Genomic DNA, 27237 nt, shown 5'->3' on the forward strand with positions numbered 1-27237 from the left:
TGCTGCTGCTGGCTGTCCAGCAGCAGACTGAAGGTGGCTGCTGCTGTGCGCAGGTATATAAAGGCTCAGAGCCTATTATGACACGCGCAGCCAGCGTTCCATTGTCACATTCCGTCTACTGCAGGCGGGATACCTGGATGGCTGAATGTCACTGAGAAGCTCACAGAGACCGCCATAAGCAACAGTTTAAAAGAATGCCACAGACTAATCAACCAAACTTTTTGGGTTGGTTTCTCTTTTATAGTCTGCAGGCATTAAATGAAAGAAGTCAGTGTTCCAGCAGAGGGAGACAACGTTTCAGAAAAGGCATTGTAGCAAACCAAAAAAGAAATTTTAAGCGCAGCAGAGTAACCAGCTCACATACCTGTTAGCTCAGGTGAGTTTAAAAGGCTGCTGTTGATAACAAGGGCATTTGCTAAATAGATGGTGTGTGTGCAACAATATACTGAAAGGTCAATTATATTGTGCAGCTTATCTCACCACCTGTAGTTATTTAGGTGAAAGCTCCAAAATGCTTGCCTAATATGTCTGTTTATCCAAAAGGAAGTATAGAGGGAGAGCTAGATAGATAGCATTGCATTACATTACATTACATGGCAATGCAATGCACAGTTGCTGAAGTTGAACCAAAATGAGCTTGTCATCTGGCTTCTGCAACTTTTAACATGAAAAATCCAATGAGGAGAAGAAAAGCAAAGCCAAAGAGTCCATCCCAAAATCCGACAAACAAGCAAAATGAACAAAAAGCATTGAATTCAAATCTTTCTGATTTTAGAAACTGCATTAAAGAAGGGGTGCACCGGTCCTGGAGATACTGCAATACCAGGTCAATGCGTGGAGTGGACAGAGCAAGCTCTTTTTCCATCTCCCTGTTCTAAAAATCCATTTAATATATGGTCCCCAGATAGGGGACGTATCAGATATTAAACTGATAAGAACAGATACTACACTTGATCTTAGCCAAAAGGCCGAGAAGCGATAACCAGAATTGGTTTCCGACTACGGTGCCACCCAAGGATTCTGAAAAGTCCATTTGTGGAGATGGCCACCTGGACTCCCGTTAAGAAGACATGCTGTCAACCTCTAGATCCCTCACATGCCTGCACTCTTCGGCTTGCTGCTGCTGCAATCCACGCGTTTTAGATCTGCATAACTCCACCTCTTTTAGCACAGTACCCTCAACCCCCGGCTGTTCCCACCCGCCTCAACACCGTTGGAAGGGAGGAGAACCAATTAAGGCGGGGGGGGGGTGGAACGAGCAGCTGTCTACCCTTAGCAGGAGGGTTGCTGATTAATTACCTCTCCTGCTGCTGCTGCTGCTGGCTGTCCAGCAGCAGACTGAAGGTGGCTGCTGCTGTGCGCAGGTATATAAAGGCTCAGAGCCTATTATGACACGCGCAGCCAGCGTTCCATTGCCACATTCCGTCTACTGCAGGCGGGATACCTGGATGGCTGAATGTCACTGAGAAGCTCACAGAGACCGCCATAAGCAACAGTTTAAAAGAATGCCACAGACTAATCAACCAAACTTTTTGGGTTGGTTTCTCTTTTATAGTCTGCAGGCATTAAATGAAAGAAGTCAGTGTTCCAGCAGAGGGAGACAACGTTTCAGAAAAGGCATTGTAGCAAACCAAAAAAGAAATTTTAAGCGCAGCAGAGTAACCAGCTCACATACCTGTTAGCTCAGGTGAGTTTAAAAGTCTGCTGTTGATAACAAGGGCATTTGCTAAATAGATGGTGTGTGTGCAACAATATACTGAAAGGTCAATTATATTGTGCAGCTTATCTCACCACCTGTAGTTATTTAGGTGAAAGCTCCAAAATGCTTGCCTAATATGTCTGTTTATCCAAAAGGAAGTATAGAGGGAGAGCTAGATAGATAGCATTGCATTACATTACATTACATGGCAATGCAATGCACAGTTGCTGAAGTTGAACCAAAATGAGCTTGTCATCTGGCTTCTGCAACTTTTAACATGAAAAATCCAATGAGGAGAAGAAAAGCAAAGCCAAAGAGTCCATCCCAAAATCCGACAAACAAGCAAAATGAACAAAAAGCATTGAATTCAATTCTTTCTGATTTTAGAAACTGCATTAAAGAAGGGGTGCACCGGTCCTGGAGATACTGCAATACCAGGTCAATGCGTGGAGTGGACAGAGCAAGCTCTTTTTCCATCTCCCTGTTCTAAAAATCCATTTAATATATGGTCCCCAGATAGGGGACGTATCAGATATTAAACTGATAAGAACAGATACTACACTTGATCTTAGCCAAAAGGCCGAGAAGCGATAACCAGAATTGGTTTCCGACTACGGTGCCACCCAAGGATTCTGAAAAGTCCATTTGTGGAGATGGCCACCTGGACTCCCGTTAAGAAGACATGCTGTCAACCTCTAGATCCCTCACATGCCTGCACTTTTCGGCTTGCTGCTTCTGCAATCCACGCGTTTTAGATCTGCATAACTCCACCTCTTTTAGCACAGTACCCTCAACCCCCGGCTGTTCCCACCCGCCTCAACACCGTTGGAAGGGAGGAGAACCAATTAAGGCGGGGGGGGGTGGAACGAGCAGCTGTCTACCCTTAGCAGGAGGGTTGCTGATTAATTACCTCTCCTGCTGCTGCTGCTGCTGGCTGTCCAGCAGCAGACTGAAGGTGGCTGCTGCTGTGCGCAGGTATATAAAGGCTCAGAGCCTATTATGACACGCGCAGCCAGCGTTCCATTGCCACATTCCGTCTACTGCAGGCGGGATACCTGGATGGCTGAATGTCACTGAGAAGCTCACAGAGACCGCCATAAGCAACAGTTTAAAAGAATGCCACAGACTAATCAACCAAACTTTTTGGGTTGGTTTATCTTTTATAGTCTGCAGGCATTAAATGAAAGAAGTCAGTGTTCCAGCAGAGGGAGACAACGTTTCAGAAAAGGCATTGTAGCAAACCAAAAAAGAAATTTTAAGCGCAGCAGAGTAACCAGCTCACATACCTGTTAGCTCAGGTGAGTTTAAAAGGCTGCTGTTGATAACAAGGGCATTTGCTAAATAGATGGTGTGTGTGCAACAATATACTGAAAGGTCAATTATATTGTGCAGCTTATCTCACCACCTGTAGTTATTTAGGTGAAAGCTCCAAAATGCTTGCCTAATATGTCTGTTTATCCAAAAGGAAGTATAGAGGGAGAGCTAGATAGATAGCATTGCATTACATTACATTACATGGCAATGCAATGCACAGTTGCTGAAGTTGAACCAAAATGAGCTTGTCATCTGGCTTCTGCAACTTTTAACATGAAAAATCCAATGAGGAGAAGAAAAGCAAAGCCAAAGAGTCCATCCCAAAATCCGACAAACAAGCAAAATGAACAAAAAGCATTGAATTCAATTCTTTCTGATTTTAGAAACTGCATTAAAGAAGGGGTGCACCGGTCCTGGAGATACTGCAATACCAGGTCAATGCGTGGAGTGGACAGAGCAAGCTCTTTTTCCATCTCCCTGTTCTAAAAATCCATTTAATATATGGTCCCCAGATAGGGGACGTATCAGATATTAAACTGATAAGAACAGATACTACACTTGATCTTAGCCAAAAGGCCGAGAAGCGATAACCAGAATTGGTTTCCGACTACGGTGCAACCCAAGGATTCTGAAAAGTCCATTTGTGGAGATGGCCACCTGGACTCCCGTTAAGAAGACATGCTGTCAACCTCTAGATCCCTCACATGCCTGCACTTTTCGGCTTGCTGCTGCTGCAATCCACGCGTTTTAGATCTGCATAACTCCACCTCTTTTAGCACAGTACCCTCAACCCCCGGCTGTTCCCACCCGCCTCAACACCGTTGGAAGGGAGGAGAACCAATTAAGGCGGGGGGGGGGTGGAACGAGCAGCTGTCTACCCTTAGCAGGAGGGTTGCTGATTAATTACCTCTCCTGCTGCTGCTGCTGCTGGCTGTCCAGCAGCAGACTGAAGGTGGCTGCTGCTGTGCGCAGGTATATAAAGGCTCAGAGCCTATTATGACATGCGCAGCCAGCGTTCCATTGCCACATTCCGTCTACTGCAGGCGGGATACCTGGATGGCTGAATGTCACTGAGAAGCTCACAGAGACCGCCATAAGCAACAGTTTAAAAGAATGCCACAGACTAATCAACCAAACTTTTTGGGTTGGTTTCTCTTTTATAGTCTGCAGGCATTAAATGAAAGAAGTCAGTGTTCCAGCAGAGGGAGACAACGTTTCAGAAAAGGCATTGTAGCAAACCAAAAAAGAAATTTTAAGCGCAGCAGAGTAACCAGCTCACATACCTGTTAGCTCAGGTGAGTTTAAAAGGCTGCTGTTGATAACAAGGGCATTTGCTAAATAGATGGTGTGTGTGCAACAATATACTGAAAGGTCAATTATATTGTGCAGCTTATCTCACCACCTGTAGTTATTTAGGTGAAAGCTCCAAAATGCTTGCCTAATATGTCTGTTTATCCAAAAGGAAGTATAGAGGGAGAGCTAGATAGATAGCATTGCATTACATTACATTACATGGCAATGCAATGCACAGTTGCTGAAGTTGAACCAAAATGAGCTTGTCATCTGGCTTCTGCAACTTTTAACATGAAAAATCCAATGAGGAGAAGAAAAGCAAAGCCAAAGAGTCCATCCCAAAATCCGACAAACAAGCAAAATGAACAAAAAGCATTGAATTCAATTCTTTCTGATTTTAGAAACTGCATTAAAGAAGGGGTGCACCGGTCCTGGAGATACTGCAATACCAGGTCAATGCGTGGAGTGGACAGAGCAAGCTCTTTTTCCATCTCCCTGTTCTAAAAATCCATTTAATATATGGTACCCAGATAGGGGACGTATCAGATATTAAACTGATAAGAACAGATACTACACTTGATCTTAGCCAAAAGGCCGAGAAGCGATAACCAGAATTGGTTTCCGACTACGGTGCCACCCAAGGATTCTGAAAAGTCCATTTGTGGAGATGGCCACCTGGACTCCCGTTAAGAAGACATGCTGTCAACCTCTAGATCCCTCACATGCCTGCACTTTTCGGCTTGCTGCTGCTGCAATCCACGCGTTTTAGATCTGCATAACTCCACCTCTTTTAGCACAGTACCCTCAACCCCCGGTTGTTCCCACCCGCCTCAACACCGTTGGAAGGGAGGAGAACCAATTAAGGCGGGGGGGGTGGAACGAGCAGCTGTCTACCCTTAGCAGGAGGGTTGCTGATTAATTACCTCTCCTGCTGCTGCTGCTGCTGGCTGTCCAGCAGCAGACTGAAGGTGGCTGCTGCTGTGCGCAGGTATATAAAGGCTAAGAGCCTATTATGACACGCGCAGCCAGCGTTCCATTGCCACATTCCGTCTACTGCAGGCGGGATACCTGGATGGCTGAATGTCAATGAGAAGCTCACAGAGACCGCCATAAGCAACAGTTTAAAAGAATGCCACAGACTAATCAACCAAACTTTTTGGGTTGGTTTCTCTTTTATAGTCTGCAGGCATTAAATGAAAGAAGTCAGTGTTCCAGCAGAGGGAGACAACGTTTCAGAAAAGGCATTGTAGCAAACCAAAAAAGAAATTTTAAGCGCAGTAGAGTAACCAGCTCACATACCTGTTAGCTCAGGTGAGTTTAAAAGGCTGCTGTTGATAACAAGGGCATTTGCTAAATAGATGGTGTGTGTGCAACAATATACTGAAAGGTCAATTATATTGTGCAGCTTATCTCACCACCTGTAGTTATTTAGGTGAAAGCTCCAAAATGCTTGCCTAATATGTCTGTTTATCCAAAAGGAAGTATAGAGGGAGAGCTAGATAGATAGCATTGCATTACATTACATTACATGGCAATGCAATGCACAGTTGCTGAAGTTGAACCAAAATGAGCTTGTCATCTGGCTTCTGCAACTTTTAACATGAAAAATCCAATGAGGAGAAGAAAAGCAAAGCCAAAGAGTCCATCCCAAAATCCGACAAACAAGCAAAATGAACAAAAAGCATTGAATTCAATTCTTTCTGATTTTAGGAACTGCATTAAAGAAGGGGTGCACCGGTCGTGGAGATACTGCAATACCAGGTCAATGCGTGGAGTGGACAGAGCAAGCTCTTTTTCCATCTCCCTGTTCTAAAAATCCATTTAATATATGGTCCCCAGATAGGGGACGTATCAGATATTAAACTGATAAGAACAGATACTACACTTGATCTTAGCCAAAAGGCCGAGAAGCGATAACCAGAATTGGTTTCCGACTACGGTGCCACCCAAGGATTCTGAAAAGTCCATTTGTGGAGATGGCCACCTGGACTCCCGTTAAGAAGACATGCTGTCAACCTCTAGATCCCTCACATGCCTGCACTTTTCGGCTTCCTGCTGCTGCAATCCACGCGTTTTAGATCTGCATAACTCCACCTCTTTTAGCACAGTACCCTCAACCCCCGGCTGTTCCCACCCGCCTCAACACCGTTGGAAGGGAGGAGAACCAATTAAGGCGGGGGGGGGGGTGGAACGAGCAGCTGTCTACCCTTAGCAGGAGGGTTGCTGATTAATTACCTCTCCTGCTGCTGCTGCTGGCTGTCCAGCAGCAGACTGAAGGTGGCTGCTGCTGTGCGCAGGTATATAAAGGCTCAGAGCCTATTATGACACGCGCAGCCAGCGTTCCATTGCCACATTCCGTCTACTGCAGGCGGGATACCTGGATGGCTGAATGTCACTGAGAAGCTCACAGAGACCGCCATAAGCAACAGTTTAAAAGAATGCCACAGACTAATCAACCAAACTTTTTGGGTTGGTTTCTCTTTTATAGTCTGCAGGCATTAAATGAAAGAAGTCAGTGTTCCAGCAGAGGGAGACAACGTTTCAGAAAAGGCATTGTAGCAAACCAAAAAAGAAATTTTAAGCGCAGCAGAGTAACCAGCTCACATACCTGTTAGCTCAGGTGAGTTTAAAAGGCTGCTGTTGATAACAAGGGCATTTGCTAAATAGATGGTGTGTGTGCAACAATATACTGAAAGGTCAATTATATTGTGCAGCTTATCTCACCACCTGTAGTTATTTAGGTGAAAGCTCCAAAATGCTTGCCTAATATGTCTGTTTATCCAAAAGGAAGTATAGAGGGAGAGCTAGATAGATAGCATTGCATTACATTACATTACATGGCAATGCAATGCACAGTTGCTGAAGTTGAACCAAAATGAGCTTGTCATCTGGCTTCTGCAACTTTTAACATGAAAAATCCAATGAGGAGAAGAAAAGCAAAGCCAAAGAGTCCATCCCAAAATCCGACAAACAAGCAAAATGAACAAAAAGCATTGAATTCAATTCTTTCTGATTTTAGAAACTGCATTAAAGAAGGGGTGCACCGGTCCTGGAGATACTGCAATACCAGGTCAATGCGTGGAGTGGACAGAGCAAGCTCTTTTTCCATCTCCCTGTTCTAAAAATCCATTTAATATATGGTCCCCAGATAGGGGACGTATCAGATATTAAACTGATAAGAACAGATACTACACTTGATCTTAGCCAAAAGGCCGAGAAGCGATAACCAGAATTGGTTTCCGACTACGGTGCCACCCAAGGATTCTGAAAAGTCCATTTGTGGAGATGGCCACCTGGACTCCCGTTAAGAAGACATGCTGTCAACCTCTAGATCCCTCACATGCCTGCACTTTTCGGCTTGCTGCTGCTGCAATCCACGCGTTTTAGATCTGCATAACTCCACCTCTTTTAGCACAGTACCCTCAACCCCCGGCTGTTCCCACCCGCCTCAACACCGTTGGAAGGGAGGAGAACCAATTAAGGCGGGGGGGGGGGTGGAACGAGCAGCTGTCTACCCTTAGCAGGAGGGTTGCTGATTAATTACCTCTCCTGCTGCTGCTGCTGCTGGCTGTCCAGCAGCAGACTGAAGGTGGCTGCTGCTGTGCGCAGGTATATAAAGGCTCAGAGCCTATTATGACACGCGCAGCCAGCGTTCCATTGCCACATTCCGTCTACTGCAGGCGGGATACCTGGATGGCTGAATGTCACTGAGAAGCTCACAGAGACCGCCATAAGCAACAGTTTAAAAGAATGCCACAGACTAATCAACCAAACTTTTTGGGTTGGTTTCTCTTTTATAGTCTGCAGGCATTAAATGAAAGAAGTCAGTGTTCCAGCAGAGGGAGACAACGTTTCAGAAAAGGCATTGTAGCAAACCAAAAAAGAAATTTTAAGCGCAGCAGAGTAACCAGCTCACATACCTGTTAGCTCAGGTGAGTTTAAAAGGCTGCTGTTGATAACAAGGGCATTTGCTAAATAGATGGTGTGTGTGCAACAATATACTGAAAGGTCAATTATATTGTGCAGCTTATCTCACCACCTGTAGTTATTTAGGTGAAAGCTCCAAAATGCTTGCCTAATATGTCTGTTTATCCAAAAGGAAGTATAGAGGGAGAGCTAGATAGATAGCATTGCATTACATTACATTACATGGCAATGCAATGCACAGTTGCTGAAGTTGAACCAAAATGAGCTTGTCATCTGGCTTCTGCAACTTTTAACATGAAAAATCCAATGAGGAGAAGAAAAGCAAAGCCAAAGAGTCCATCCCAAAATCCGACAAACAAGCAAAATGAACAAAAAGCATTGAATTCAATTCTTTCTGATTTTAGAAACTGCATTAAAGAAGGGGTGCACCGGTCCTGGAGATACTGCAATACCAGGTCAATGCGTGGAGTGGACAGAGCAAGCTCTTTTTCCATCTCCCTGTTCTAAAAATCCATTTAATATATGGTCCCCAGATAGGGGACGTATCAGATATTAAACTGATAAGAACAGATACTACACTTGATCTTAGCCAAAAGGCCGAGAAGCGATATCCAGAATTGGTTTCCGACTACGGTGCCACCCAAGGATTCTGAAAAGTCCATTTGTGGAGATGGCCACCTGGACTCCCGTTAAGAAGACATGCTGTCAACCTCTAGATCCCTCACATGCCTGCACTTTTCGGCTTGCTGCTGCTGCAATCCACGCGTTTTAGATCTGCATAACTCCACCTCTTTTAGCACAGTACCCTCAACCCCCGGCTGTTCCCACCCGCCTCAACACCGTTGGAAGGGAGGAGAACCAATTAAGGCGGGGGGGGGGTGGAACGAGCAGCTGTCTACCCTTAGCAGGAGGGTTGCTGATTAATTACCTCTCCTGCTGCTGCTGCTGCTGGCTGTCCAGCATCAGACTGAAGGTGGCTGCTGCTGTGCGCAGGTATATAAAGGCTCAGAGCCTATTATGACACGCGCAGCCAGCGTTCCATTGCCACATTCCGTCTACTGCAGGCGGGATACCTGGATGGCTGAATGTCACTGAGAAGCTCACAGAGACCGCCATAAGCAACAGTTTAAAAGAATGCCACAGACTAATCAACCAAACTTTTTGGGTTGGTTTCTCTTTTATAGTCTGCAGGCATTAAATGAAAGAAGTCAGTGTTCCAGCAGAGGGAGACAACGTTTCAGAAAAGGCATTGTAGCAAACCAAAAAAGAAATTTTAAGCGCAGCAGAGTAACCAGCTCACATACCTGTTAGCTCAGGTGAGTTTAAAAGGCTGCTGTTGATAACAAGGGCATTTGCTAAATAGATGGTGTGTGTGCAACAATATACTGAAAGGTCAATTATATTGTGCAGCTTATCTCACCACCTGTAGTTATTTAGGTGAAAGCTCCAAAATGCTTGCCTAATATGTCTGTTTATCCAAAAGGAAGTATAGAGGGAGAGCTAGATAGATAGCATTGCATTACATTACATTACATGGCAATGCAATGCACAGTTGCTGAAGTTGAACCAAAATGAGCTTGTCATCTGGCTTCTGCAACTTTTAACATGAAAAATCCAATGAGGAGAAGAAAAGCAAAGCCAAAGAGTCCATCCCAAAATCCGACAAACAAGCAAAATGAACAAAAAGCATTGAATTCAATTCTTTCTGATTTTAGAAACTGCATTAAAGAAGGGGTGCACCGGTCCTGGAGATACTGCAATACCAGGTCAATGCGTGGAGTGGACAGAGCAAGCTCTTTTTCCATCTCCCTGTTCTAAAAATCCATTTAATATATGGTCCCCAGATAGGGGACGTATCAGATATTAAACTGATAAGAACAGATACTACACTTGATCTTAGCCAAAAGGCCGAGAAGCGATAACCAGAATTGGTTTCCGACTACGGTGCCACCCAAGGATTCTGAAAAGTCCATTTGTGGAGATGGCCACCTGGACTCCCGTTAAGAAGACATGCTGTCAACCTCTAGATCCCTCACATGCCTGCACTTTTCGGCTTGCTGCTGCTGCAATCCACGCGTTTTAGATCTGCATAACTCCACCTCTTTTAGCACAGTACCGTCAACCCCCGGCTGTTCCCACCCGCCTCAACACCGTTGGAAGGGAGGAGAACCAATTAAGGCGGGGGGGGGGTGGAACGAGCAGCTGTATACCCTTAGCAGGAGGGTTGCTGATTAATTACCTCTCCTGCTGCTGCTGCTGCTGGCTGTCCAGCAGCAGACTGAAGGTGGCTGCTGCTGTGCGCAGGTATATAAAGGCTCAGAGCCTATTATGACACGCGCAGCCAGCGTTCCATTGCCACATTCCGTCTACTGCAGGCGGGATACCTGGATGGCTGAATGTCACTGAGAAGCTCACAGAGACCGCCATAAGCAACAGTTTAAAAGAATGCCACAGACTAATCAACCAAACTTTTTGGGTTGGTTTCTCTTTTATAGTCTGCAGGCATTAAATGAAAGAAGTCAGTGTTCCAGCAGAGGGAGACAACGTTTCAGAAAAGGCATTGTAGCAAACCAAAAAAGAAATTTTAAGCGCAGCAGAGTAACCAGCTCACATACCTGTTAGCTCAGGTGAGTTTAAAAGGCTGCTGTTGATAACAAGGGCATTTGCTAAATAGATGGTGTGTGTGCAACAATATACTGAAAGGTCAATTATATTGTGCAGCTTATCTCACCACCTGTAGTTATTTAGGTGAAAGCTCCAAAATGCTTGCCTAATATGTCTGTTTATCCAAAAGGAAGTATAGAGGGAGAGCTAGATAGATAGCATTGCATTACATTACATTACATGGCAATGCAATGCACAGTTGCTGAAGTTGAACCAAAATGAGCTTGTCATCTGGCTTCTGCAACTTTTAACATGAAAAATCCAATGAGGAGAAGAAAAGCAAAGCCAAAGAGTCCATCCCAAAATCCGAACAAACAAGCAAAATGAACAAAAAGCATTGAATTCAATTCTTTCTGATTTTAGAAACTGCATTAAAGAAGGGATGCACCGCTCCTGGAGATACTGCAATACCAGGTCAATGCGTGGAGTGGACAGAGCAAGCTCTTTTTCCATCTCCCTGTTCTAAAAATCCATTTAATATATGGTCCCCAGATAGGGGACGTATCAGATATTAAACTGATAAGAACAGATACTACACTTGATCTTAGCCAAAAGGCCGAGAAGCGATAACCAGAATTGGTTTCCGACTACGGTGCCACCCAAGGATTCTGAAAAGTCCATTTGTGGAGATGGCCACCTGGACTCCCGTTAAGAAGACATGCTGTCAACCTCTAGATCCCTCACATGCCTGCACTTTTCGGCTTGCTGCTGCTGCAATCCACGCGTTTTAGATCTGCATAACTCCACCTCTTTTAGCACAGTACCCTCAACCCCCGGCTGTTCCCACCCGCCTCAACACCGTTGGAAGGGAGGAGAACCAATTAAGGCGGGGGGGGGGGGGTGGAACGAGCAGCTGTCTACCCTTAGCAGGAGGGTTGCTGATTAATTACCTCTCCTGCTGCTGCTGCTGCTGGCTGTCCAGCAGCAGACTGAAGGTGGCTGCTGCTGTGCGCAGGTATATAAAGGCTCAGAGCCTATTATGACACGCGCAGCCAGCGTTCCATTGCCACATTCCGTCTACTGCAGGCGGGATACCTGGATGGCTGAATGTCACTGAGAAGCTCACAGAGACCGCCATAAGCAGCAGTTTAAAAGAATGCCACAGACTAATCAACCAAACTTTTTGGGTTGGTTTCTCTTTTATAGTCTGCAGGCATTAAATGAAAGAAGTCAGTGTTCCAGCAGAGGGAGACAACGTTTCAGAAAAGGCATTGTAGCAAACCAAAAAAGAAATTTTAAGCGCAGCAGAGTAACCAGCTCACATACCTGTTAGCTCAGGTGAGTTTAAAAGGCTGCTGTTGATAACAAGGGCATTTGCTAAATAGATGGTGTGTGTGCAACAATATACTGAAAGGTCAATTATATTGTGCAGCTTATCTCACCACCTGTAGTTATTTAGGTGAAAGCTCCAAAATGCTTGCCTAATATGTCTGTTTATCCAAAAGGAAGTATAGAGGGAGAGCTAGATAGATAGCATTGCATTACATTACATTACATGGCAATGCAATGCACAGTTGCTGAAGTTGAACCAAAATGAGCTTGTCATCTGGCTTCTGCAACTTTTAACATGAAAAATCCAATGAGGAGAAGAAAAGCAAAGCCAAAGAGTCCATCCCAAAATCCGACAAACAAGCAAAATGAACAAAAAGCATTGAATTCAATTCTTTCTGATTTTAGAAACTGCATTAAAGGAGGGGTGCACCGGTCCTGGAGATACTGCAATACCAGGTCAATGCGTGGAGTGGACAGAGCAAGCTCTTTTTCCATCTCCCTGTTCTAAAAATCCATTTAATATATGGTCCCCAGATAGGGGACGTATCAGATATTAAACTGATAAGAACAGATACTACACTTGATCTTAGCCAAAAGGCCGAGAAGCGATAACCAGAATTGGTTTCCGACTACGGTGCCACCCAAGGATTCTGAAAAGTCCATTTGTGGAGATGGCCACCTGGACTCCCGTTAAGAAGACATGCTGTCAACCTCTAGATCCCTCACATGCCTGCACTTTTCGGCTTGCTGCTGCTGCAATCCACGCGTTTTAGATCTGCATAACTCCACCTCTTTTAGCACAGTACCCTCAACCCCCGGCTGTTCCCACCCGCATCAACACCGTTGGAAGGGAGGAGAACCAATTAAGGCGGGGGGGGGGGGTGGAACGAGCAGCTGTCTACCCTTAGCAGGAGGGTTGCTGATTAATTACCTCTCCTGCTGCTGCTGCTGCTGGCTGTCCAGCAGCAGACTGAAGGTGGCTGCTGCTGTGCGCAGGTATATAAAGGCTCAGAGCCTATTATGACACGCGCAGCCAGCGTTCCATTGCCACATTCCGTCTACTGCAGGCGGGATACCTGGATGGCTGAATGTCACTGAGAAGCTCACAGAGACCGCCATAAGCAACAGTTTAAAAGAATGCCACAGACTAATCAACCAAACTTTTTGGGTTGGTTTCTCTTTTATAGTCTGCAGGCATTAAATGAAAGAAGTCAGTGTTCCAGCAGAGGGAGACAACGTTTCAGAAAAGGCATTGTAGCAAACCAAAAAAGAAATTTTAAGCGCAGCAGAGTAACCAGCTCACATACCTGTTAGCTCAGGTGAGTTTAAAAGGCTGCTGTTGATAACAAGGGCATTTGCTAAATAGATGGTGTGTGTGCAACAATATACTGAAAGGTCAATTATATTGTGCAGCTTATCTCACCACCTGTAGTTATTTAGGTGAAAGCTCCAAAATGCTTGCCTAATATGTCTGTTTATCCAAAAGGAAGTATAGAGGGAGAGCTAGATAGATAGCATTGCATTACATTACATTACATGGCAATGCAATGCACAGTTGCTGAAGTTGAACCAAAATGAGCTTGTCATCTGGCTTCTGCAACTTTTAACATGAAAAATCCAATGAGGAGAAGAAAAGCAAAGCCAAAGAGTCCATCCCAAAATCCGACAAAAAAGCAAAATGAACAAAAAGCATTGAATTCAATTCTTTCTGATTTTAGAAACTGCATTAAAGAAGGGGTGCACCGGTCCTGGAGATACTGCAATACCAGGTCAATGCGTGGAGTGGACAGAGCAAGCTCTTTTTCCATCTCCCTGTTCTAAAAATCCATTTAATATATGGTCCCCAGATAGGGGACGTATCAGATATTAAACTGATAAGAACAGATACTACACTTGATCTTAGCCAAAAGGCCGAGAAGCGATAACCAGAATTGGTTTCCGACTACGGTGCCACCCAAGGATTCTGAAAAGTCCATTTGTGGAGATGGCCACCTGGACTCCCGTTAAGAAGACATGCTGTCAACCTCTAGATCCCTCACATGCCTGCACTTTCGGCTTGCTGCTGCTGCAATCCACGCGTTTTAGATCTGCATAACTCCACCTCTTTTAGCACAGTACCCTCAACCCCCGGCTGTTCCCACCCGCCTCAACACCGTTGGAAGGGAGGAGAACCAATTAAGGCGGGGGGGGGGTGGAACGAGCAGCTGTCTACCCTTAGCAGGAGGGTTGCTGATTAATTACCTCTCCTGCTGCTGCTGCTGCTGGCTGTCCAGCAGCAGACTGAAGGTGGCTGCTGCTGTGCGCAGGTATATAAAGGCTCAGAGCCTATTATGACACGCGCAGCCAGCGTTCCATTGCCACATTCCGTCTACTGCAGGCGGGATACCTGGATGGCTGAATGTCACTGAGAAGCTCACAGAGACCGCCATAAGCAACAGTTTAAAAGAATGCCACAGACTAATCAACCAAACTTTTTGGGTTGGTTTCTCTTTTATAGTCTGCAGGCATTAAATGAAAGAAGTCAGTGTTCCAGCAGAGGGAGACAACGTTTCAGAAAAGGCATTGTAGCAAACCAAAAAAGAAATTTTAAGCGCAGCAGAGTAACCAGCTCACATACCTGTTAGCTCAGGTGAGTTTAAAAGGCTGCTGTTGATAACAAGGGCATTTGCTAAATAGATGGTGTGTGTGCAACAATATACTGAAAGGTCAATTATATTGTGCAGCTTATCTCACCACCTGTAGTTATTTAGGTGAAAGCTCCAAAATGCTTGCCTAATATGTCTGTTTATCCAAAAGGAAGTATAGAGGGAGAGCTAGATAGATAGCATTGCATTACATTACATTACATGGCAATGCAATGCACAGTTGCTGAAGTTGAACCAAAATGAGCTTGTCATCTGGCTTCTGCAACTTTTAACATGAAAAATCCAATGAGGAGAAGAAAAGCAAAGCCAAAGAGTCCATCCCAAAATCCGACAAAAAAGCAAAATGAACAAAAAGCATTGAATTCAATTCTTTCTGATTTTAGAAACTGCATTAAAGAAGGGGTGCACCGGTCCTGGAGATACTGCAATACCAGGTCAATGCGTGGAGTGGACAGAGCAAGCTCTTTTTCCATCTCCCTGTTCTAAAAATCCATTTAATATATGGTCCCCAGATAGGGGACGTATCAGATATTAAACTGATAAGAACAGATACTACACTTGATCTTAGCCAAAAGGCCGAGAAGCGATAACCAGAATTGGTTTCCGACTACGGTGCCACCCAAGGATTCTGAAAAGTCCATTTGTGGAGATGGCCACCTGGACTCCCGTTAAGAAGACATGCTGTCAACCTCTAGATCCCTCACATGCCTGCACTTTCGGCTTGCTGCTGCTGCAATCCACGCGTTTTAGATCTGCATAACTCCACCTCTTTTAGCACAGTACCCTCAACCCCCGGCTGTTCCCACCCGCCTCAACACCGTTGGAAGGGAGGAGAACCAATTAAGGCGGGGGGGGGGTGGAACGAGCAGCTGTCTACCCTTAGCAGGAGGGTTGCTGATTAATTACCTCTCCTGCTGCTGCTGCTGCTGGCTGTCCAGCAGCAGACTGAAGGTGGCTGCTGCTGTGCGCAGGTATATAAAGGCTCAGAGCCTATTATGACACGCGCAGCCAGCGTTCCATTGCCACATTCCGTCTACTGCAGGCGGGATACCTGGATGGCTGAATGTCACTGAGAAGCTCACAGAGACCGCCATAAGCAACAGTTTAAAAGAATGCCACAGACTAATCAACCAAACTTTTTGGGTTGGTTTCTCTTTTATAGTCTGCAGGCATTAAATGAAAGAAGTCAGTGTTCCAGCAGAGGGAGACAACGTTTCAGAAAAGGCATTGTAGCAAACCAAAAAAGAAATTTTAAGCGCAGCAGAGTAACCAGCTCACATACCTGTTAGCTCAGGTGAGTTTAAAAGGCTGCTGTTGATAACAAGGGCATTTGCTAAATAGATGGTGTGTGTGCAACAATATACTGAAAGGTCAATTATATTGTGCAGCTTATCTCACCACCTGTAGTTATTTAGGTGAAAGCTCCAAAATGCTTGCCTAATATGTCTGTTTATCCAAAAGGAAGTATAGAGGGAGAGCTAGATAGATAGCATTGCATTACATTACATTACATGGCAATGCAATGCACAGTTGCTGAAGTTGAACCAAAATGAGCTTGTCATCTGGCTTCTGCAACTTTTAACATGAAAAATCCAATGAGGAGAAGAAAAGCAAAGCCAAAGAGTCCATCCCAAAATCCGACAAACAAGCAAAATGAACAAAAAGCATTGAATTCAATTCTTTCTGATTTTAGAAACTGCATTAAAGGAGGGGTGCACCGGTCCTGGAGATACTGCAATACCAGGTCAATGCGTGGAGTGGACAGAGCAAGCTCTTTTTCCATCTCCCTGTTCTAAAAATCCATTTAATATATGGTCCCCAGATAGGGGACGTATCAGATATTAAACTGATAAGAACAGATACTACACTTGATCTTAGCCAAAAGGCCGAGAAGCGATAACCAGAATTGGTTTCCGACTACGGTGCCACCCAAGGATTCTGAAAAGTCCATTTGTGGAGATGGCCACCTGGACTCCCGTTAAGAAGACATGCTGTCAACCTCTAGATCCCTCACATGCCTGCACTTTTCGGCTTGCTGCTGCTGCAATCCACGCGTTTTAGATCTGCATAACTCCACCTCTTTTAGCACAGTACCCTCAACCCCCGGCTGTTCCCACCCGCATCAACACCGTTGGAAGGGAGGAGAACCAATTAAGGCGGGGGGGGGGGTGGAACGAGCAGCTGTCTACCCTTAGCAGGAGGGTTGCTGATTAATTACCTCTCCTGCTGCTGCTGCTGCTGGCTGTCCAGCAGCAGACTGAAGGTGGCTGCTGCTGTGCGCAGGTATATAAAGGCTCAGAGCCTATTATGACACGCGCAGCCAGCGTTCCATTGCCACATTCCGTCTACTGCAGGCGGGATACCTGGATGGCTGAATGTCACTGAGAAGCTCACAGAGACCGCCATAAGCAACAGTTTAAAAGAATGCCACAGACTAATCAACCAAACTTTTTGGGTTGGTTTCTCTTTTATAGTCTGCAGGCATTAAATGAAAGAAGTCAGTGTTCCAGCAGAGGGAGACAACGTTTCAGAAAAGGCATTGTAGCAAACCAAAAAAGAAATTTTAAGCGCAGCAGAGTAACCAGCTCACATACCTGTTAGCTCAGGTGAGTTTAAAAGGCTGCTGTTGATAACAAGGGCATTTGCTAAATAGATGGTGTGTGTGCAACAATATACTGAAAGGTCAATTATATTGTGCAGCTTATCTCACCACCTGTAGTTATTTAGGTGAAAGCTCCAAAATGCTTGCCTAATATGTTTGTTTATCCAAAAGGAAGTATAGAGGGAGAGCTAGATAGATAGCATTGCATTACATTACATTACATGGCAATGCAATGCACAGTTGCTGAAGTTGAACCAAAATGAGCTTGTCATCTGGCTTCTGCAACTTTTAACATGAAAAATCCAATGAGGAGAAGAAAAGCAAAGCCAAAGAGTCCATCCCATAATCCGACAAAAAAGCAAAATGAACAAAAAGCATTGAATTCAATTCTTTCTGATTTTAGAAACTGCATTAAAGAAGGGGTGCACCGGTCCTGGAGATACTGCAATACCAGGTCAATGCGTGGAGTGGACAGAGCAAGCTCTTTTTCCATCTCCCTGTTCTAAAAATCCATTTAATATATGGTCCCCAGATAGGGGACGTATCAGATATTAAACTGATAAGAACAGATACTACACTTGATCTTAGCCAAAAGGCCGAGAAGCGATAACCAGAATTGGTTTCCGACTACGGTGCCACCCAAGGATTCTGAAAAGTCCATTTGTGGAGATGGCCACCTGGACTCCCGTTAAGAAGACATGCTGTCAACCTCTAGATCCCTCACATGCCTGCACTTTTCGGCTTGCTGCTGCTGCAATCCACGCGTTTTAGATCTGCATAACTCCACCTCTTTTAGCACAGTACCCTCAACCCCCGGCTGTTCCCACCCGCCTCAACACCGTTGGAAGGGAGGAGAACCAATTAAGGCGGGGGGGGGGGGTGGAACGAGCAGCTGTCTACCCTTAGCAGGAGGGTTGCTGATTAATTACCTCTCCTGCTGCTGCTGCTGCTGGCTGTCCAGCAGCAGACTGAAGGTGGCTGCTGCTGTGCGCAGGTATATAAAGGCTCAGAGCCTATTATGACACGCGCAGCCAGCGTTCCATTGCCACATTCCGTCTACTGCAGGCGGGATACCTGGATGGCTGAATGTCACTGAGAAGCTCACAGAGACCGCCATAAGCAACAGTTTAAAAGAATGCCACAGACTAATCAACCAAACTTTTTGGGTTGGTTTCTCTTTTATAGTCTGCAGGCATTAAATGAAAGAAGTCAGTGTTCCAGCAGAGGGAGACAACGTTTCAGAAAAGGCATTGTAGCAAACCAAAAAAGAAATTTTAAGCGCAGCAGAGTAACCAGCTCACATACCTGTTAGCTCAGGTGAGTTTAAAAGGCTGCTGTTGATAACAAGGGCATTTGCTAAATAGATGGTGTGTGTGCAACAATATACTGAAAGGTCAATTATATTGTGCAGCTTATCTCACCACCTGTAGTTATTTAGGTGAAAGCTCCAAAATGCTTGCCTAATATGTCTGTTTATCCAAAAGGAAGTATAGAGGGAGAGCTAGATAGATAGCATTGCATTACATTACATTACATGGCAATGCAATGCACAGTTGCTGAAGTTGAACCAAAATGAGCTTGTCATCTGGCTTCTGCAACTTTTAACATGAAAAATCCAATGAGGAGAAGAAAAGCAAAGCCAAAGAGTCCATCCCAAAATCCGACAAACAAGCAAAATGAACAAAAAGCATTGAATTCAAATATTTCTGATTTTAGAAACTGCATTAAAGAAGGGGTGCACCGGTCCTGGAGATACTGCAATACCAGGTCAATGCGTGGAGTGGACAGAGCAAGCTCTTTTTCCATCTCCCTGTTCTAAAAATCCATTTAATATATGGTCCCCAGATAGGGGACGTATCAGATATTAAACTGATAAGAACAGATACTACACTTGATCTTAGCCAAAAGGCCGAGAAGCGATAACCAGAATTGGTTTCCGACTACGGTGCCACCCAAGGATTCTGAAAAGTCCATTTGTGGAGATGGCCACCTGGACTCCCGTTAAGAAGACATGCTGTCAACCTCTAGATCCCTCACATGCCTGCACTTTTCGGCTTGCTGCTGCTGCAATCCACGCGTTTTAGATCTGCATAACTCCACCTCTTTTAGCACAGTACCCTCAACCCCCGGCTGTTCCCACCCGCCTCAACACCGTTGGAAGGGAGGAGAACCAATTAAGGCGGGGGGGGGTGGAACGAGCAGCTGTCTACCCTTAGCAGGAGGGTTGCTGATTAATTACCTCTCCTGCTGCTGCTGCTGCTGGCTGTCCAGCAGCAGACTGAAGGTGGCTGCTGCTGTGCGCAGGTATATAAAGGCTCAGAGCCTATTATGACACGCGCAGCCAGCGTTCCATTGCCACATTCCGTCTACTGCAGGCGGGATACCTGGATGGCTGAATGTCACTGAGAAGCTCACAGAGACCGCCATAAGCAACAGTTTAAAAGAATGCCACAGACTAATCAACCAAACTTTTTGGGTTGGTTTCTCTTTTATAGTCTGCAGGCATTAAATGAAAGAAGTCAGTGTTCCAGCAGAGGGAGACAACGTTTCAGAAAAGGCATTGTAGCAAACCAAAAAAGAAATTTTAAGCGCAGCAGAGTAACCAGCTCACATACCTGTTAGCTCAGGTGAGTTTAAAAGGCTGCTGTTGATAACAAGGGCATTTGCTAAATAGATGGTGTGTGTGCAACAATATACTGAAAGGTCAATTATATTGTGCAGCTTATCTCACCACCTGTAGTTATTTAGGTGAAAGCTCCAAAATGCTTGCCTAATATGTTTGTTTATCCAAAAGGAAGTATAGAGGGAGAGCTAGATAGATAGCATTGCATTACATTACATTACATGGCAATGCAATGCACAGTTGCTGAAGTTGAACCAAAATGAGCTTGTCATCTGGCTTCTGCAACTTTTAACATGAAAAATCCAATGAGGAGAAGAAAAGCAAAGCCAAAGAGTCCATCCCATAATCCGACAAAAAAGCAAAATGAACAAAAAGCATTGAATTCAATTCTTTCTGATTTTAGAAACTGCATTAAAGAAGGGGTGCACCGGTCCTGGAGATACTGCAATACCAGGTCAATGCGTGGAGTGGACAGAGCAAGCTCTTTTTCCATCTCCCTGTTCTAAAAATCCATTTAATATATGGTCCCCAGATAGGGGACGTATCAGATATTAAACTGATAAGAACAGATACTACACTTGATCTTAGCCAAAAGGCCGAGAAGCGATAACCAGAATTGGTTTCCGATTACGGTGCCACCCAAGGATTCTGAAAAGTCCATTTGTGGAGATGGCCACCTGGACTCCCGTTAAGAAGACATGCTGTCAACCTCTAGATCCCTCACATGCCTGCACTTTTCGGCTTGCTGCTGCTGCAATCCACGCGTTTTAGATCTGCATAACTCCACCTCTTTTAGCACAGTACCCTCAACCCCCGGCTGTTCCCACCCGCCTCAACACCGTTGGAAGGGAGGAGAACCAATTAAGGCGGGGGGGGGGGGGTGGAACGAGCAGCTGTCTACCCTTAGCAGGAGGGTTGCTGATTAATTACCTCTCCTGCTGCTGCTGCTGCTGGCTGTCCAGCAGCAGACTGAAGGTGGCTGCTGCTGTGCGCAGGTATATAAAGGCTCAGAGCCTATTATGACACGCGCAGCCAGCGTTCCATTGCCACATTCCGTCTACTGCAGGCGGGATACCTGGATGGCTGAATGTCACTGAGAAGCTCACAGAGACCGCCATAAGCAACAGTTTAAAAGAATGCCACAGACTAATCAACCAAACTTTTTGGGTTGGTTTCTCTTTTATAGTCTGCAGGCATTAAATGAAAGAAGTCAGTGTTCCAGCAGAGGGAGACAACGTTTCAGAAAAGGCATTGTAGCAAACCAAAAAAGAAATTTTAAGCGCAGCAGAGTAACCAGCTCACATACCTGTTAGCTCAGGTGAGTTTAAAAGGCTGCTGTTGATAACAAGGGCATTTGCTAAATAGATGGTGTGTGTGCAACAATATACTGAAAGGTCAATTATATTGTGCAGCTTATCTCACCACCTGTAGTTATTTAGGTGAAAGCTCCAAAATGCTTGCCTAATATGTCTGTTTATCCAAAAGGAAGTATAGAGGGAGAGCTAGATAGATAGCATTGCATTACATTACATTACATGGCAATGCAATGCACAGTTGCTGAAGTTGAACCAAAATGAGCTTGTCATCTGGCTTCTGCAACTTTTAACATGAAAAATCCAATGAGGAGAAGAAAAGCAAAGCCAAAGAGTCCATCCCAAAATCCGACAAACAAGCAAAATGAACAAAAAGCATTGAATTCAATTCTTTCTGATTTTAGAAACTGCATTAAAGAAGGGGTGCACCGGTCCTGGAGATACTGCAATACCAGGTCAATGCGTGGAGTGGACAGAGCAAGCTCTTTTTCCATCTCCCTGTTCTAAAAATCCATTTAATATATGGTCCCCAGATAGGGGACGTATCAGATATTAAACTGATAAGAACAGATACTACACTTGATCTTAGCCAAAAGGCCGAGAAGCGATAACCAGAATTGGTTTCCGATTACGGTGCCACCCAAGGATTCTGAAAAGTCCATTTGTGGAGATGGCCACCTGGACTCCCGTTAAGAAGACATGCTGTCAACCTCTAGATCCCTCACATGCCTGCACTTTTCGGCTTGCTGCTGCTGCAATCCACGCGTTTTAGATCTGCATAACTCCACCTCTTTTAGCACAGTACCCTCAACCCCCGGCTGTTCCCACCCGCCTCAACACCGTTGGAAGGGAGGAGAACCAATTAAGGCGGGGGGGGGGTGGAACGAGCAGCTGTCTACCCTTAGCAGGAGGGTTGCTGATTAATTACCTCTCCTGCTGCTGCTGCTGCTGGCTGTCCAGCAGCAGACTGAAGGTGGCTGCTGCTGTGCGCAGGTATATAAAGGCTCAGAGCCTATTATGACACGCGCAGCCAGCGTTCCATTGCCACATTCCGTCTACTGCAGGCGGGATACCTGGATGGCTGAATGTCACTGAGAAGCTCACAGAGACCGCCATAAGCAACAGTTTAAAAGAATGCCACAGACTAATCAACCAAACTTTTTGGGTTGGTTTCTCTTTTATAGTCTGCAGGCATTAAATGAAAGAAGTCAGTGTTCCAGCAGAGGGAGACAACGTTTCAGAAAAGGCATTGTAGCAAACCAAAAAAGAAATTTTAAGCGCAGCAGAGTAACCAGCTCACATACCTGTTAGCTCAGGTGAGTTTAAAAGGCTGCTGTTGATAACAAGGGCATTTGCTAAATAGATGGTGTGTGTGCAACAATATACTGAAAGGTCAATTATATTGTGCAGCTTATCTCACCACCTGTAGTTATTTAGGTGAAAGCTCCAAAATGCTTGCCTAATATGTCTGTTTATCCAAAAGGAAGTATAGAGGGAGAGCTAGATAGATAGCATTGCATTACATTACATTACATGGCAATGCAATGCACAGTTGCTGAAGTTGAACCAAAATGAGCTTGTCATCTGGCTTCTGCAACTTTTAACATGAAAAATCCAATGAGGAGAAGAAAAGCAAAGCCAAAGAGTCCATCCCAAAATCCGACAAACAAGCAAAATGAACAAAAAGCATTGAATTCAAATATTTCTGATTTTAGAAACTGCATTAAAGAAGGGGTGCACCGGTCCTGGAGATACTGCAATACCAGGTCAATGCGTGGAGTGGACAGAGCAAGCTCTTTTTCCATCTCCCTGTTCTAAAAATCCATTTAATATATGGTCCCCAGATAGGGGACGTATCAGATATTAAACTGATAAGAACAGATACTACACTTGATCTTAGCCAAAAGGCCGAGAAGCGATAACCAGAATTGGTTTCCGACTACGGTGCCACCCAAGGATTCTGAAAAGTCCATTTGTGGAGATGGCCACCTGGACTCCCGTTAAGAAGACATGCTGTCAACCTCTAGATCCCTCACATGCCTGCACTTTTCGGCTTGCTGCTGCTGCAATCCACGCGTTTTAGATCTGCATAACTCCACCTCTTTTAGCACAGTACCCTCAACCCCCGGCTGTTCCCACCCGCCTCAACACCGTTGGAAGGGAGGAGAACCAATTAAGGCGGGGGGGGGTGGAACGAGCAGCTGTCTACCCTTAGCAGGAGGGTTGCTGATTAATTACCTCTCCTGCTGCTGCTGCTGCTGGCTGTCCAGCAGCAGACTGAAGGTGGCTGCTGCTGTGCGCAGGTATATAAAGGCTCAGAGCCTATTATGACACGCGCAGCCAGCGTTCCATTGCCACATTCCGTCTACTGCAGGCGGGATACCTGGATGGCTGAATGTCACTGAGAAGCTCACAGAGACCGCCATAAGCAACAGTTTAAAAGAATGCCACAGACTAATCAACCAAACTTTTTGGGTTGGTTTATCTTTTATAGTCTGCAGGCATTAAATGAAAGAAGTCAGTGTTCCAGCAGAGGGAGACAACGTTTCAGAAAAGGCATTGTAGCAAACCAAAAAAGAAATTTTAAGCGCAGCAGAGTAACCAGCTCACATACCTGTTAGCTCAGGTGAGTTTAAAAGGCTGCTGTTGATAACAAGGGCATTTGCTAAATAGATGGTGTGTGTGCAACAATATACTGAAAGGTCAATTATATTGTGCAGCTTATCTCACCACCTGTAGTTATTTAGGTGAAAGCTCCAAAATGCTTGCCTAATATGTCTGTTTATCCAAAAGGAAGTATAGAGGGAGAGCTAGATAGATAGCATTGCATTACATTACATTACATGGCAATGCAATGCACAGTTGCTGAAGTTGAACCAAAATGAGCTTGTCATCTGGCTTCTGCAACTTTTAACATGAAAAATCCAATGAGGAGAAGAAAAGCAAAGCCAAAGAGTCCATCCCAAAATCCGACAAACAAGCAAAATGAACAAAAAGCATTGAATTCAATTCTTTCTGATTTTAGAAACTGCATTAAAGAAGGGGTGCACCGGTCCTGGAGATACTGCAATACCAGGTCAATGCGTGGAGTGGACAGAGCAAGCTCTTTTTCCATCTCCCTGTTCTAAAAATCCATTTAATATATGGTCCCCAGATAGGGGACGTATCAGATATTAAACTGATAAGAACAGATACTACACTTGATCTTAGCCAAAAGGCCGAGAAGCGATAACCAGAATTGGTTTCCGACTACGGTGCCACCCAAGGATTCTGAAAAGTCCATTTGTGGAGATGGCCACCTGGACTCCCGTTAAGAAGACATGCTGTCAACCTCTAGATCCCTCACATGCCTGCACTTTTCGGCTTGCTGCTGCTGCAATCCACGCGTTTTAGATCTGCATAACTCCACCTCTTTTAGCACAGTACCCTCAACCCCCGGCTGTTCCCACCCGCCTCAACACCGTTGGAAGGGAGGAGAACCAATTAAGGCGGGGGGGGGGTGGAACGAGCAGCTGTCTACCCTTAGCAGGAGGGTTGCTGATTAATTACCTCTCCTGCTGCTGCTGCTGCTGGCTGTCCAGCAGCAGACTGAAGGTGGCTGCTGCTGTGCGCAGGTATATAAAGGCTCAGAGCCTATTATGACACGCGCAGCCAGCGTTCCATTGCCACATTCCGTCTACTGCAGGCGGGATACCTGGATGGCTGAATGTCACTGAGAAGCTCACAGAGACCGCCATAAGCAACAGTTTAAAAGAATGCCACAGACTAATCAACCAAACTTTTTGGGTTGGTTTATCTTTTATAGTCTGCAGGCATTAAATGAAAGAAGTCAGTGTTCCAGCAGAGGGAGACAACGTTTCAGAAAAGGCATTGTAGCAAACCAAAAAAGAAATTTTAAGCGCAGCAGAGTAACCAGCTCACATACCTGTTAGCTCAGGTGAGTTTAAAAGGCTGCTGTTGATAACAAGGGCATTTGCTAAATAGATGGTGTGTGTGCAACAATATACTGAAAGGTCAATTATATTGTGCAGCTTATCTCACCACCTGTAGTTATTTAGGTGAAAGCTCCAAAATGCTTGCCTAATATGTCTGTTTATCCAAAAGGAAGTATAGAGGGAGAGCTAGATAGATAGCATTGCATTACATTACATTACATGGCAATGCAATGCACAGTTGCTGAAGTTGAACCAAAATGAGCTTGTCATCTGGCTTCTGCAACTTTTAACATGAAAAATCCAATGAGGAGAAGAAAAGCAAAGCCAAAGAGTCCATCCCAAAATCCGACAAACAAGCAAAATGAACAAAAAGCATTGAATTCAATTCTTTCTGATTTTAGAAACTGCATTAAAGAAGGGGTGCACCGGTCCTGGAGATACTGCAATACCAGGTCAATGCGTGGAGTGGACAGAGCAAGCTCTTTTTCCATCTCCCTGTTCTAAAAATCCATTTAATATATGGTCCCCAGATAGGGGACGTATCAGATATTAAACTGATAAGAACAGATACTACACTTGATCTTAGCCAAAAGGCCGAGAAGCGATAACCAGAATTGGTTTCCGACTACGGTGCAACCCAAGGATTCTGAAAAGTCCATTTGTGGAGATGGCCACCTGGACTCCCGTTAAGAAGACATGCTGTCAACCTCTAGATCCCTCACATGCCTGCACTTTTCGGCTTGCTGCTGCTGCAATCCACGCGTTTTAGATCTGCATAACTCCACCTCTTTTAGCACAGTACCCTCAACCCCCGGCTGTTCCCACCCGCCTCAACACCGTTGGAAGGGAGGAGAACCAATTAAGGCGGGGGGGGGGGTGGAACGAGCAGCTGTCTACCCTTAGCAGGAGGGTTGCTGATTAATTACCTCTCCTGCTGCTGCTGCTGCTGGCTGTCCAGCAGCAGACTGAAGGTGGCTGCTGCTGTGCGCAGGTATATAAAGGCTCAGAGCCTATTATGACATGCGCAGCCAGCGTTCCATTGCCACATTCCGTCTACTGCAGGCGGGATACCTGGATGGCTGAATGTCACTGAGAAGCTCACAGAGACCGCCATAAGCAACAGTTTAAAAGAATGCCACAGACTAATCAACCAAACTTTTTGGGTTGGTTTCTCTTTTATAGTCTGCAGGCATTAAATGAAAGAAGTCAGTGTTCCAGCAGAGGGAGACAACGTTTCAGAAAAGGCATTGTAGCAAACCAAAAAAGAAATTTTAAGCGCAGCAGAGTAACCAGCTCACATACCTGTTAGCTCAGGTGAGTTTAAAAGGCTGCTGTTGATAACAAGGGCATTTGCTAAATAGATGGTGTGTGTGCAACAATATACTGAAAGGTCAATTATATTGTGCAGCTTATCTCACCACCTGTAGTTATTTAGGTGAAAGCTCCAAAATGCTTGCCTAATATGTCTGTTTATCCAAAAGGAAGTATAGAGGGAGAGCTAGATAGATAGCATTGCATTACATTACATTACATGGCAATGCAATGCACAGTTGCTGAAGTTGAACCAAAATGAGCTTGTCATCTGGCTTCTGCAACTTTTAACATGAAAAATCCAATGAGGAGAAGAAAAGCAAAGCCAAAGAGTCCATCCCAAAATCCGACAAACAAGCAAAATGAACAAAAAGCATTGAATTCAATTCTTTCTGATTTTAGAAACTGCATTAAAGAAGGGGTGCACCGGTCCTGGAGATACTGCAATACCAGGTCAATGCGTGGAGTGGACAGAGCAAGCTCTTTTTCCATCTCCCTGTTCTAAAAATCCATTTAATATATGGTACCCAGATAGGGGACGTATCAGATATTAAACTGATAAGAACAGATACTACACTTGATCTTAGCCAAAAGGCCGAGAAGCGATAACCAGAATTGGTTTCCGACTACGGTGCCACC

At 45.0% G+C, this 27237-nt stretch overlaps 21 non-coding genes across 21 annotated transcripts; all 21 read right to left on the reverse strand.

The window, feature by feature from the left end:
* Positions 1 to 789: 789 nt before the first annotated feature.
* On the reverse strand, positions 790 to 980 carry LOC141187371 (U2 spliceosomal RNA). Its single transcript, XR_012261563.1, has one exon. It is a non-coding gene; the product is annotated as a U2 spliceosomal RNA (small nuclear RNA).
* A 1120-nt stretch (positions 981 to 2100) lies between these two features.
* LOC141187372 (U2 spliceosomal RNA) lies at positions 2101 to 2291 on the reverse strand. The gene has a single exon (XR_012261564.1). It is a non-coding gene; the product is annotated as a U2 spliceosomal RNA (small nuclear RNA).
* Positions 2292 to 3410: 1119 nt separating this feature from the next.
* Positions 3411 to 3601, reverse strand: LOC141187373 (U2 spliceosomal RNA). Its single transcript, XR_012261565.1, has one exon. It is a non-coding gene; the product is annotated as a U2 spliceosomal RNA (small nuclear RNA).
* A 1120-nt stretch (positions 3602 to 4721) lies between these two features.
* Positions 4722 to 4912, reverse strand: LOC141185103 (U2 spliceosomal RNA). The gene has a single exon (XR_012259796.1). It is a non-coding gene; the product is annotated as a U2 spliceosomal RNA (small nuclear RNA).
* Positions 4913 to 6030: 1118 nt separating this feature from the next.
* LOC141185005 (U2 spliceosomal RNA) lies at positions 6031 to 6221 on the reverse strand. Its single transcript, XR_012259707.1, has one exon. It is a non-coding gene; the product is annotated as a U2 spliceosomal RNA (small nuclear RNA).
* A 1118-nt stretch (positions 6222 to 7339) lies between these two features.
* LOC141187375 (U2 spliceosomal RNA) lies at positions 7340 to 7530 on the reverse strand. Its single transcript, XR_012261566.1, has one exon. It is a non-coding gene; the product is annotated as a U2 spliceosomal RNA (small nuclear RNA).
* A 1121-nt stretch (positions 7531 to 8651) lies between these two features.
* LOC141187377 (U2 spliceosomal RNA) lies at positions 8652 to 8842 on the reverse strand. Its single transcript, XR_012261568.1, has one exon. It is a non-coding gene; the product is annotated as a U2 spliceosomal RNA (small nuclear RNA).
* Positions 8843 to 9962: 1120 nt separating this feature from the next.
* Positions 9963 to 10153, reverse strand: LOC141187378 (U2 spliceosomal RNA). Its single transcript, XR_012261569.1, has one exon. It is a non-coding gene; the product is annotated as a U2 spliceosomal RNA (small nuclear RNA).
* A 1121-nt stretch (positions 10154 to 11274) lies between these two features.
* LOC141191295 (U2 spliceosomal RNA) lies at positions 11275 to 11465 on the reverse strand. Its single transcript, XR_012265293.1, has one exon. It is a non-coding gene; the product is annotated as a U2 spliceosomal RNA (small nuclear RNA).
* Positions 11466 to 12588: 1123 nt separating this feature from the next.
* Positions 12589 to 12779, reverse strand: LOC141191371 (U2 spliceosomal RNA). Its single transcript, XR_012265368.1, has one exon. It is a non-coding gene; the product is annotated as a U2 spliceosomal RNA (small nuclear RNA).
* Positions 12780 to 13901: 1122 nt separating this feature from the next.
* Positions 13902 to 14092, reverse strand: LOC141187379 (U2 spliceosomal RNA). The gene has a single exon (XR_012261570.1). It is a non-coding gene; the product is annotated as a U2 spliceosomal RNA (small nuclear RNA).
* Positions 14093 to 15211: 1119 nt separating this feature from the next.
* LOC141187380 (U2 spliceosomal RNA) lies at positions 15212 to 15402 on the reverse strand. Its single transcript, XR_012261571.1, has one exon. It is a non-coding gene; the product is annotated as a U2 spliceosomal RNA (small nuclear RNA).
* Positions 15403 to 16521: 1119 nt separating this feature from the next.
* On the reverse strand, positions 16522 to 16712 carry LOC141191372 (U2 spliceosomal RNA). The gene has a single exon (XR_012265369.1). It is a non-coding gene; the product is annotated as a U2 spliceosomal RNA (small nuclear RNA).
* Positions 16713 to 17833: 1121 nt separating this feature from the next.
* LOC141187381 (U2 spliceosomal RNA) lies at positions 17834 to 18024 on the reverse strand. Its single transcript, XR_012261572.1, has one exon. It is a non-coding gene; the product is annotated as a U2 spliceosomal RNA (small nuclear RNA).
* Positions 18025 to 19146: 1122 nt separating this feature from the next.
* On the reverse strand, positions 19147 to 19337 carry LOC141187383 (U2 spliceosomal RNA). Its single transcript, XR_012261574.1, has one exon. It is a non-coding gene; the product is annotated as a U2 spliceosomal RNA (small nuclear RNA).
* Positions 19338 to 20456: 1119 nt separating this feature from the next.
* On the reverse strand, positions 20457 to 20647 carry LOC141187384 (U2 spliceosomal RNA). The gene has a single exon (XR_012261575.1). It is a non-coding gene; the product is annotated as a U2 spliceosomal RNA (small nuclear RNA).
* Positions 20648 to 21770: 1123 nt separating this feature from the next.
* Positions 21771 to 21961, reverse strand: LOC141187386 (U2 spliceosomal RNA). Its single transcript, XR_012261576.1, has one exon. It is a non-coding gene; the product is annotated as a U2 spliceosomal RNA (small nuclear RNA).
* Positions 21962 to 23081: 1120 nt separating this feature from the next.
* Positions 23082 to 23272, reverse strand: LOC141187387 (U2 spliceosomal RNA). Its single transcript, XR_012261577.1, has one exon. It is a non-coding gene; the product is annotated as a U2 spliceosomal RNA (small nuclear RNA).
* Positions 23273 to 24391: 1119 nt separating this feature from the next.
* On the reverse strand, positions 24392 to 24582 carry LOC141187388 (U2 spliceosomal RNA). The gene has a single exon (XR_012261578.1). It is a non-coding gene; the product is annotated as a U2 spliceosomal RNA (small nuclear RNA).
* A 1120-nt stretch (positions 24583 to 25702) lies between these two features.
* On the reverse strand, positions 25703 to 25893 carry LOC141187390 (U2 spliceosomal RNA). The gene has a single exon (XR_012261580.1). It is a non-coding gene; the product is annotated as a U2 spliceosomal RNA (small nuclear RNA).
* Positions 25894 to 27014: 1121 nt separating this feature from the next.
* On the reverse strand, positions 27015 to 27205 carry LOC141185104 (U2 spliceosomal RNA). Its single transcript, XR_012259797.1, has one exon. It is a non-coding gene; the product is annotated as a U2 spliceosomal RNA (small nuclear RNA).
* Between the last annotated feature and the right edge of the window lie 32 nt (positions 27206 to 27237).

The sequence above is a fragment of the Phyllobates terribilis genome, unplaced genomic scaffold (genome assembly GCF_046119375.1).
Source record: "Phyllobates terribilis strain yellow unplaced genomic scaffold, ASM4611937v1 Scaffold_40__1_contigs__length_11209783, whole genome shotgun sequence".
NCBI lineage: Eukaryota > Metazoa > Chordata > Amphibia > Anura > Dendrobatidae > Phyllobates > Phyllobates terribilis.